The following is an 8,946-nucleotide window of genomic DNA, read 5'->3' as shown; positions in this document are numbered from 1 at the left end:
CCGTGCCCTCCCCAATACCTACCACCTGGTTCCCCCAACCTCCCACCCCCCGCCCCTTCAAAACCCTCAGGTTGTTTTTCAGAGTCTACAGTCTCTCATGGTTCACCTCCCCTTCCAATTCCCCTCAACTCCCTTCTCCTCTCCATCTACCCTTGTCCTCTATATTATTTGTTATGCTCCACAAATAAGTGAAACCATATGATACTTGACTCTCTCTGCTTGACTTATTTCACTCAGCATAATCTCTTCCAGTCCTGTCCATGTTGCTACAAAAGTTGGGTATTCGTCCTTTCTGACGGAGGCATAATACTCCATAGTGTATATGGACCACATCTTCCTTATCCATTCTTCCGTTGAAGGGCATCTTGGTTCTTTCCACAGTTTGGTGACCATGGCCATTGCTGCTATAAACATTGGGGTACAGATGGCCCTTCTTTTCACTACATCTGTATCTTTGGGGTAAATACCCAGTAGCGCAATTGCGGGGTCATAGGGAAGCTCTATTTTTAATTTCTTAAGGAATCTCCACACTGTTCTCCAAAGTGGCTGCACCAACTTGCATTCCCACCAACAGTGGAAGAGGGTTCCCCTTTCTCCACATCCTCTCCAACACACGTTGTTTCCTGTCTTGCTAATTTTGGCCATTCTAACTGGTGTAAGGTGGTATCTCAAGGTGGTTTTAATTTGAATCTCCCTGATGGCTAGTGATGATGAACATTTTTTCATGTGTCTGGTAGCCATTTGTATGTCTTCGTTGGAGAAGTGTCTGTTCATGTCTTCTGCCCATTTTTTGATTATCTGTTTTGTGTGTGTTGAGTTTGACGAGTTCTTTATAGATCCTGGATATCAACCTTTTGTCTGTACTGTCATTTGCAAATATCTTCTCCCATTCCGTGGGTTGCCTCTTTGTTTTGTTGACTGTTTCCTTAGCTGTGCAGAAGCTTTTGATCATGATGAAGTCCCAAAAATTCATTTTCGCTTTTGTTTCCTGTGCCTTTGGAGACATATCTTGAAAGAAGTTGCTGTGGCTGATATCGAAGAGGCTAATGCCTATGTTCTCCTCGAGGATTCTGATGGATTCCTGTCTCACGTTGAGGTCTTTTATCCATTTCAAGTTTATCTTTGTGTATGGTTACATACATTCTTTTTAATGACAGAATCACATTGTAGTGTGTACCATCATTTTTAAACTAACACATTTTTGATGATTTCTTTCTTAGCTTTTTGTTCTTTTTAACTACTTTGGTTCTCCTCGTTTTTCTCACTAGACCCCCCCCCCAAAAAAAAGATTTGAATAGTAAATAAACCTGAAAATAGCAAGATGGATGACGTCTTATGACAGAAATTTCCAGAAGCTGAGGAATTGTTGAGAGACTGTTTTTGTTGAGACTGTTATCTCAAAATGAAATACCTTGTTTCTTTTACTGTTAGAAGAAATTTCAGAGCTTGTTTGTAAATGGACCAATAGTTCTCAAAATCAAAAAGGCAATTTCTGAAACAAAACTTATTCCTTTACTCAGGCAAAACCATTTTGACAGGTCAAAATTTAAAGCAGAGTACCCATTTTTCTGTGCAGAAAGGAGTGCCTTATATCCTTGAGAATTCGTCTGTGTCTTTCTTTTCTTTTTTTTTTTTTTCAAAGATTTTATTTATTGGACACAGAGAGATCACAAGTAGGCAGAGAGGCAGGCACAGAGAGAGGAGGAAGCAGGCTCCCCGCTGAGCAGAGAGCCCGATGCGGGGCTCGATTCCAGGACCCTGAGATCATGACCTGAGCCGAAGGCAGAGGCTTAACCCACTGAGCCACCCAGGCGCCCCTGTGTCTTTATTTTCTTTTAATTTGCCTTGGATAATGAAGGCATGCACATGGCACAAAATTCAAAGGATACAAAGGGTCCACCAACTTTTCACCCCAACGCAGAAATGTGGAAATGCCTCCAGATTGCTGGGAGTCTGATCACTTCTGGGCAGGATTTTTAAATTGTGGGCCTGGCAAGCCCCTCCCTCCACCCTGCTCTCTGCTCCCCTCTCCCCTGGCTACCCCTCCATGCCTTCCAGATCAGCAAGATGGCAAAGGGAACGAGAAGCTGAAGCGGGGCTGTGGGGTTCCCGACTTTGTCCCCTTCTGTGCACTGCCCCACAATGCTCATCTATCTGGGGTAAGACGAAGGATGGAGGGGCAGGCTTCTTACCTTCACTGCACTGGAGATGGTTCCAATCTTGTTATGAAGGTTTTCTCATCTTGCGTTCGCGGCTTTTGTGCCGTCAGGAACTGGGCCTTGGCTAACGACAGGTCTGGCCTTCATCTTCTCCGGAACGTGGGATTCCCCCCAGCAACAGTGGTTTCCGTTATTCCGTGGCCCTCCCAGCGCACCGGACGGCTTGTGTGGCCCCCATGACTCAGCCTGCGTCGCGCACACAGCCCTCACGTTGTCTTCAAGCGGACGTTTGGCTTTGGGCTGAGGGAAGATGCTGGAAGATGAAGGAGACAAGGACGAGATGCGGAACAGGGCAGGACTGGCTCCGGTCCTATTTCACCTACTATCTTGAGTGAGGTCAGAGAGATGGGGGGAAGGGAAGAGGCAAAAGAAGGTGTTTCCTAGACACTGAAGTTAGGTCACAGATATTGCCGACTCAGGGCTTGTGACGGAAACTGCTATTACCCATTTTCACCTTCCTCCTTCTACGCATAGGAGCCCCGGTTTTCATACTGGTTAGCGCTGTGTGCTCAGAAAGAATGCCCTTCCCGACGTCCTTTCGCAGGGGCCAAAGACATTTCAGGGAAAGTGGTTGTAGGTAATTACTTTCAGAATAGGATTTTCAAGACAGTGTGATGATTTGTCTTGCTTTATCCAGGACGATGTTGACGAGGGAGCAGGAGGTAAGCTGAGGACAAAGCGGTCTGACACCCTGCGACCTCCCCCCACCCCCGAGTACTCCTAGGTGGGACTCGAGCACATTCCTCCAGGGATCTGCCAGCTGTCTCGAATGTAATACCTTGCTAGAGGGGAAAACAACCTTCACTTGACAATGGCAAGGCCTCTGGTATCTTTCAGGTCCTCTTTAGCATATGAAAGTTCTTTCAAACCCTCCCTTTTCCTCACCTCCCCCAAACCCCATTGTATATAATCCCCACCCCTCACAACCCCCAGGCAGCCGCTCTTCCTGCCCACAGGCCCCGTCCCCATGCCTTAATAAACCACCATTTTGCACCAAAGATGCCTCAACATTTCCTTCTTGGTCATGCCTCCAGACTCTACCCTGTTGAACCTCACCTGTATTCGAAAACCACATCAATGTGGTATGATGTTGGGGTCTGGCAACAACAGTCAAGAAAGATTTCTTAAGATATTTTCAGTACAAGAAAGGTGGTTTTATTAAAGCATGGGTGATGGGGTCAATCCCGCTCAGTTTAGTGCCCTGGGGATGAAGGGTTCAAGGACAGAGGGGTCAAGAGTGTCAAATGTCCCCAAACCATTAAGATAAAGACTGCAAAGTGCTCTCTGGATTTAGCTAAGACTAGTAGAAATTACTGGTACCCTTAGGGTAGCTGGATTGAGTAAAGGGAGTAGGTAGGAATTCATTCTGAAATAAAATATTTAAGGGGCATCTGGGTGAGCATCTGACTCTTGGTTTTGGCTCAGGTCATGGTTTCAGGGTCATGGGATCAAGTCCCACCTCAGGCTTCGTGCTCCGCACAGAATCTGCTTGAGATTCTCTCTCCGTGGCCCTCTGCCCCTCCCCCTGCTTGTGCGCATTCTCTCTATATAAAATAAATAAATAAATCTTTAAAATGAAATAAAATATTTTATTAACATAATACTTGTATTTTCAATCAAAAGCACAATGAGATACCACCTCACACCAGTCAGAATGGCTAAAATTAACAAGTCAGGAAACAACAGCTGTTGGTGAGGATGTGAAGAGGAACCTCCTACACTGTTGGTGGGAATGCAGGCTGGTGCAGCCGCTCTGGAAAACAGCATGGAGGTTCCTCAAGAAGTTGAAAATAGAGCTACCCTATGACCCAGCAATCGCGCTACTGGGTATTTACCCTAAAGATACAAATGGAGTGATCCGAAGGGGCACGTGCACCCGAATGTTCATAGCCGCAATGCCCACAAGAGCCAAACTATGGAAAGTACCCAGATGCCCATCCACAGATGAATGGATAAAGAAGATGTGGTACACACACACACACACACACACACGCGTGTGCGCGCGCACATACATAATAGAATATTACTCAGCCATCGAGAAATGAAATCCTGCCATTTGCAATGATGTGGGTGGAACTAGAGGGTTTTATGCTAAGAGAAATAAGTCAGTCAGAGAAAGACAATTACCATATGATCTCACTTACGTGGAATTTCAGAAGCAAAACAGAGGAGCATAAGGGAAAAGAGGGGAGGATAATACAAGATGAAATCAGAGAAGGAGACAATCCATAAGAGACTCTTAATTATAGGAAACGAACAGGCTGATGGAGGAGAGGTGAGTGGCGGTAATGGGGTGACCAGGGGGTGGACATTAAGGAGGGCGCGTGATGGAATGAGCACTGGGTTTTATATAAGACTGATAAATCAATGACCTCTACCTGTGAAAGTAATAGTACGCTATATATTAGTTAATTGAATATAAATTTTAAAAATATGGGAAAATTTTTATTTTTTATTTTTTTATTTTTTTGAAGATTTTATTTATTCATTTGACAGAGAGAGAGATCACAGTAGGCAGAGAGGCAGGCAGAGAGGGAGGAGGAAGCAGGCTCCCCGCTGAGCACAGAGCCCGATGTGGGGCTCGATCCCTGGACCCTGGGATCATGACCTGAGCCGAAGGCAGAGGCTTTAACCCACTGAGCCACCCAGGCACCCCAAAAATATGGGAAAATTTAAAAAAAAATAACTGTATTTTAATAGTTAGGTTTAGTTTTTTGTTGCATATGCAGACAAACCAAATAAGTGGCTTAAGCAAGACACTGGCTTTAGTCCCGCTCACATATACGATGTCTGACGCAAGCCCTCCGCAGTGCATAAGGACCGGCTTATTTACCTTTCACTACACCACGCTAATTGGCTCCCAGGGCTCAAGACTGCTTCATGGTCCAGGGCAGCTGCCCAAGTTCCAACCATCCTGTGCACATTCTGGGCTGAAAGAAGGAAGGACAGAGGTTAATCCCAGAGTTAGAGCTGACAGTTAGTTTGGGTCTCACAGGATGCCTGGAGGCCAGCAAGGAGGAGGCCGCGGCCGGCTGTGGGGAAGGTCAGAGGCGGGTCCGGGCAGCCTCCGTGAGAAGGATCCCACCAGACAGGCCCAAGATGGCGGCGCCACGACAGGAAACCCGTGAGCAAGTGAGGAGGAAAAGACGCCGAATCCCTGCTTCCAAGAAATCCTTGCCCTAGTTAACAACTGCTGGTAGAAGACAGAAGGTGAACCCCACAGGCAGGCGGCTCGCGGGCTTGCACACCCCCTTGCCCTGTCCCTCTCCACCCCCTGTAGCCCACTCCATCTCTCTGTCTGTTTCCTGCTCTCACATCTCGAGACGGTACTTTCACTGCTTTTTAAAAAGATTTTATTTAGGGCGCCTGGGTGGCTCAGTGGGTTAAAGCCTCTGCCTTCAGCTCAGGTCATGATCCCAGGGTCTGGGATCGAGCCCCACATCGGGCTCCACATCGGGCTCCCCGCTTCCCCCTCTCTCTGCCTGCCTCTCTGCCTACTTGTGATCTCTGTCAAATAAATAATAAAATGAAGTCTTTAAAAAAAATTTTTATTTATTCATTTGCCAGAGAGACGGAGCACAAGCAGGCAGAGCGGGAGACAGAGGGAGAAGCGGGTGCCCTGCGAGGAGCCCGAGGCAGGACTCCACGCCAGCACCTGGGATCACGACCTGAGCGAAAGGCAGGTGCCCAGGTACTTTCACTTTAGTAAACTTCCCTGGTTGTGTCTCTCACCCACTATGTTGTGTGTCTGTCCTTGAATTCTGTCTCCTGATGAGACCAAGAACCTTTGGTGACGTTTTTGGGCCAGGCTGGGTGGAGGCCTCAGGACCTGCGCAACAGACCGTTCGCAGCCGGACGTGGTTCCGCCGGTAGCGGTGCCTTCGTGACCTGCCTGAGTGCTGGCCGCAAAGGGCAGTACCTTTGAGCTGAGTGTATCGCTTTCTGGAATAAAATTAAGGAAGGAGTGGAGATTGGCAATAAAATAGTTAACAGTCCTTTCTATGCTCTATTAAGATTGAAAAGAACTTATTAAAACAAATATGTGTACCAGAAGTCCCAGGCTGGAGGCCAGGAGCTCAACCTCGTCTGCACAGATGATTTTACAATTTTTAGTTTTCAACACTGAAAAGTCAATAGGTTTCATATAAAACTCCAGATTTCTGGGAGGACTGGGTGGCTCACTTGGTTAAGCTTCCAACTTGGTTTCGACTCAGGTCGTGATCTCAGGGTCGCAGCATCATGCGGACATTGGTGGCTGCGCCCGCCGCACGGAATCGGCTTCTCCTTCTCCCTGTGCCCCCACCCCCAGCTCATGCTCTCCCGGCCCTCTAAAATACATAAATAAACCTTTAAAAAAAGAAAAATCCTCCAGATTTCTGCCTTCTCTTGACTGAAAATCTGGCAGTATGCTGGGCCCAGATTCTCAATGGCAATCTGTAGCGAGAGAAGTAGCTGACTCTGGGGAGGGACATCCGTCCTACAGTGAGTCACTGTCCTCGTCTCTCCCTATTGGCCCCTGGTCTAGACTGCTCATTGCAGTTCCCTTCGTGCTTTTATTTATTTTTTTTTTTTATTTTTTTTTTTTAAAGATTTTATTTATTTATTTGACAGAGAGAGATCACAAGTAGGCAGAGAGGCAGGCGGAGAGAGAGGGGGAAGCAGGCTCCCCGCAGCGCAGAGAGCCCGATGCGGGGCTCGATCCCAGGACCCCGAGATCATGACCTGAGCTGAAGGCAGAGGCTTCAACCCACTGAGCCACCCAGGTGCCCCCCCTTCGTGCTTTTAACCAGCATTTATGTTTGCATGCTGGTCACTTTACAAATAGATAAATAATAATGATTACTTTCAGTGTGATTAGGGGGACTACAAATTGAGATCATAGAGAGTCTGGAGGGGGGTCTCTGTTCCCACTTAAGCATTTGATACCAGTTTCCTTATTTGTTTGTTTGTTTACGATTTTATTTATTTATTTGACAGAGAGAGACACAGCGAGAGAGGGAACACAAGCAGAGGGAATGGCAGAAGGAGAAGCAGGGTTCTTGCTGAGTAGGGGCCCCGATGAAGGGCTCAGGGCTTGATCCCAGGACCCTGGGATCATGACCTGAGCAAAAGGCAGACGCTTAATGACTGAGCCACCTAGGTGCCCTATTTATTCTTTTTTAACAGGGGAAAGGGCAAACACAGTCCCCCACTCCCACAAATTATGCGGTCAAGTTTCCCACATTTGGGGAAATCTCAGGCGTCAGCAAGATGTTCAACTACATGAAAACCAAAGACACTTCCTAATTTAAACATATGCCCTGATGGAGAACTTTGAGAGAGAGGTGAGGGTTCTATACAAGGTAATCAAGGTCCTCCCCTAGAAAATAAGTACTCAGAATTTGAGGTTCTATGTGAACGTGGGAGGCTGACTGGAAAGGAGAGAGCTCAGTGTGGTCATTTGTTTAGGCTACGCTCTCAGGAAGGAGCAGGACTGCTGAGCAGGCCTTGCAGAAGACCGTGGTGGGTACAGCCCAAGCCCCACCAGGCTGGGTTGGGATGATGGCTTCCTAGGAGGAGAGCGAAGGCGTTAGTCCATGCTGGAGGCCAGAAGTGCTAACCCCAAGCTCAAGGGTTTGAACAATGTCCTGGAGGCCTAAAAGGAGGCTATGAAGATTTCTGAGTGAGAAGGGAGAGAATGAAAGGAGCATTGTAGGGGTTTTCTAAGGATGATTCTCCCCCTGGAGGTGTTCTATAAAGAGGTTAGAGGGAAAGACTTGCAATAGGGAAATGAGTGGACACGCTCACAGCCAGCCTGCTACCAACTCTTCTAAAACACACCTGCACACTGACACGTGCTGACGTCATTCCGGTCAAGGTGTAATAATGGAAATGACAGTACCTAGAGGCAAGTTGAGAAATAAAGCAGGGCAAGGCTGTCCGGATTCAATGAAATCAAGAGGATGAGGTCAATACTGAGGAAACAGCAAAGGAGACCCGGAAACGCCAAGGCAGGTGGGTGTCGGCGGGTGTCGGCGGGTGTCGGTGTGGGCTGGTCACTCTCCCGCGCTTCGCGAAGGAGCACGCGAGCTGGGTCCTATGCGAAACTGCACGCACTGCGTATTTTCTGCGCTAATGGATGAACACCGGCTGGTTGAAAACCGCAAAGATGCGATGAGGTCTCCCTCCTTGCTGGGCTGTCACGCTCATCCCGGTTTCTCGGGAGAGAGAAGCCAGTTGGCTCCGGCACAGTGCGAAGAACCTGAACAGGGCTTGTCCGACTCATTCTGTCTTGCAGAGATGTTGCCAGCAGATAATTAACTTTCTTTTTCGAAACAAAATTGCGAGGGCCTGCAAGTGGGGGTGTTGAATGGTGCAACTCAGTCGGCTAGTCCCCTCCTCCGGCCTCCTGGGGAGGCCAGGCGTCTCCCGAGCCGCACCCACATCAAGCCCGCGCTCTGGGGCGCCGAGGCCTGGGCGCCCGGCAGGAAACCCAACAAAAGCGTCGGGGTCCAGGCCCAGGCCGCGGGTGCTCGGCGCGGGGCCCGCAGCGCGCAGGCGGGGTTACCGCGTCCCCGCGGGACACCGTCAGCCGCGGTCACCGGAACCCGAGGAGCTCGCCCCCGCGCGCCGCGCCCCGGGCGCTGGCCGGGCCTCACCATTCGCTCCGGGAGGAACCGTGCGCCCCCGGGGCCGCGAAGACGCGTCGCGACGGGGACCCGCGCCAAGCCCCGCCCCGGGGCCGCCC

The 8,946-nt window shown here is 48.9% G+C and overlaps 1 long non-coding RNA gene across 1 annotated transcript; it reads right to left on the bottom strand.

Annotated features, from left to right (window-relative positions):
* Positions 1 to 1,637: 1,637 nt before the first annotated feature.
* Positions 1,638 to 8,895, bottom strand: LOC308345187. The gene is made up of 3 exons (XR_013967041.1): positions 8,101 to 8,895; positions 5,053 to 5,149; positions 1,638 to 2,472 (listed from the first exon to the last, which is right to left on the bottom strand). It is a non-coding gene; the product is annotated as an uncharacterized lncRNA (long non-coding RNA).
* Between the last annotated feature and the right edge of the window lie 51 nt (positions 8,896 to 8,946).

The sequence above is a fragment of the Martes martes genome (assembly GCF_963455335.1).
Source record: "Martes martes genome assembly, chromosome: 6".
Lineage (NCBI taxonomy): Eukaryota > Metazoa > Chordata > Mammalia > Carnivora > Mustelidae > Martes > Martes martes.
The sequence above is the reverse complement of the archived record's forward strand: the minus strand, read 5'-3'. Positions and strand labels throughout refer to the sequence as shown.